Here is a 2500-nt window from a genome sequence, read left to right as displayed (position 1 = left end):
AGAGAGGGGAGGGGAGAAGGAGAGAGAGAGGGAGAAGGAGAGTGAGAGGGAGAAGGAGAGAGGAAGAGAGGGGAGAAGGAGAGAGGGAGAAGAGGAGGAAGAAGGAGAGAGGGGGAGAAGGAGAGAGGGAGGGAGAAAGGAGAGAGGGAGAGAGGGGAGGAAGAGAGAGGGGGAGAAGAAGGAGAGAGGGAGAGGAAGAGAGGAGGGAGGAAGGAGAGGGAGGAGGAGGGAGAGAGGGAGGGAGAGAGAGAGAGAGAGAGAGAGAGAGAGAGAGAGAGAGAGAGAGAGAGAGAGAGAGAGAGAGAGAGAGAGAGAGAGAGAGAGAGAGAGAGAGGGAGAGAGGGAGAGAGAGAGGGAGGGAGGGAGGGAGGAGGGAGGGAGGAGGGAGGGAGGGGAGGGAGGGAGAGAGAGAGAGAGAGAGAGAGAGAGAGAGAGAGAGAGAGAGAGAGAGAGAGAGAGAGAGAGAGAGAGAGAGAGAGAGAGAGAGAGAGAGAGAGATAAACAAACAAACACGCACACACATACAGGAAATACTTAGCAAAACCACAACGGAGTATCACCTATAAAAAAGACAAAAAACAACACAAAAACATAGGCCTAAAAACGAAGCGCTGTTAACCGGAATACCGGGCAATTCTCGAGCGAAGGGAAGAGTCCGGCGTCCGAGAATCCGAACAACCGATTTTCTGCAAAGGCGGGCCGCTCGCAAGACCCAATCTCCTTTCACGTGCATATGAAAGGGCGAGTCTCGCTTCAGCTCACGGCTTGATGGAGTTCTAATTTTTTTGCCATCTTGTTTTCATTCGGTAAATTTGATTTTTTTTCTGTTCTAGCGCACCTGTCAGCCTACTGACACACGAACGTACATTCATGACCACACACACACACACACACACACACACACACACACACACACACACACACACAAACACACACGCACATGCAAACGCACACACATACAAACGCACACACACACGCGCGCGCGCACTAAACAACGCCACAACAAGGCGCTATACCAAACAGCCTTCCCACTCGTGCCCTCTCCCGTGACCACACCGTCACCTCTGCCCGCGCGTGCCCATGTGTGACGCAACAGACGAGCCCAAGGCCTGATCACCTGTCAGCTCTCCTCCGCCAGCGCTCCGTCAGCCCGAGCAGCACCGACATAGGTAGGAGTCTATCGAAGCGATTCTCCTCGATAGACTTTAATAAGGTAGGTATAGGAAGGTCGACAGTTTGCTCTCGATAAAAAAAAAGTTGTGATAGATTTTGCACTATGGTATATAACAATCAGTTATACTACATCCACACGCGCGTATCATCATACCCTTCCTACACACACCTACACCCAAGTAACTTCATACCCCCCCACACACACACCCTTTCACCGAAATACACGTACCCTCATACCCCCTCCCCCCAACCATACCGTCATACCCCTCCTCCAACACACATACACACCCGCGCACCCTACTCACCCTCCCCCACAGCCAGCGTACCCTCATACCCCCTCCCCATTACATATCCCCACTCACTAACCCTCATACCCCCTCACATACAGCCTAAACACAGACCCTCATACCCCCACCAGCACCAATCCCCACCCCATATGCCCTCATACCCCCTCCCCACACATATCCCCACTCACTAACCCTCACCCTCCCCCCACTTACAACCACCCTCATGCCCCCAAAAAAACACAGAATTCTACACCACCCTTGTACCCTCATACCCCCTCCCCCACACACATATCCCCACCTCACTCAACCTCCTTCATACCCCTCCCCCTTACAACCAGACACACACTCATACCCCCAACACCAATCCCCACCCACCCAGCTACCCTCATACCCCCCTCCCCCACACATATCCCCACTTCACTAACCCTCAGCATGCACCCTCTCCCCCCCTTACAACCAGTAAACCAGCCTCTCATACCCCCAACACAAATCCCCACCCACCTGTGTTCCCCTCATACCCCCTCCCCCACACATATCCCCACTCACTACCCCTCATACCCCTCCCCCCTTCCAACCACACACGCCCTTAACCCTCATACCCCCCCCCCCTAACCCTCTATACAAAACGCAGAAACAATCCCCACCCGATTAGCATACCTCCCTCTCCACCGGTGATAGGACTCCCGCGATCTAGATAACCTTTGGTACATCTCCTAATAGAGGCTTCGCTATTAGCATACGAATCCCCGGATGTCTCTCATACATTATGGCTGTATTTTTTTCCAGCCGATATACATTCGATGCAATAGGGCTAGCGGTGTGTAAAGAAGGACGGGCGTGGGACAAAATAAGTAAGAATAAACAGACAAAGAAGGAAGAAATAAGGATATATGGATGACATAAAGCAATATAGGTACATAAATGAAAATACGAAAAAGAGAGAGAAAAAAAAATACGACCCCTATAAAAATGCTACGGTAATCACATGAAATCACACACACACACACACACACACACACGAAAAAAAACGGAAAAACGGA

The 2500-nt window shown here is 51.6% G+C and overlaps 1 protein-coding gene across 2 annotated transcripts in view; it reads right to left on the bottom strand.

Annotated features, from left to right (window-relative positions):
• Positions 1 to 2500, bottom strand: part of LOC138865658 (rap guanine nucleotide exchange factor-like) — a 331720-nt gene that overhangs the window by 110824 nt on the left and 218396 nt on the right. The gene's annotated exons all lie outside the window — the stretch shown is intronic.

The sequence above is a fragment of the Penaeus vannamei genome, chromosome 22, assembly GCF_042767895.1.
Source record: "Penaeus vannamei isolate JL-2024 chromosome 22, ASM4276789v1, whole genome shotgun sequence".
Taxonomy (NCBI): Eukaryota; Metazoa; Arthropoda; class Malacostraca; order Decapoda; family Penaeidae; genus Penaeus; species Penaeus vannamei.
This window is presented reverse-complemented; position numbering and strand designations above follow the sequence as displayed.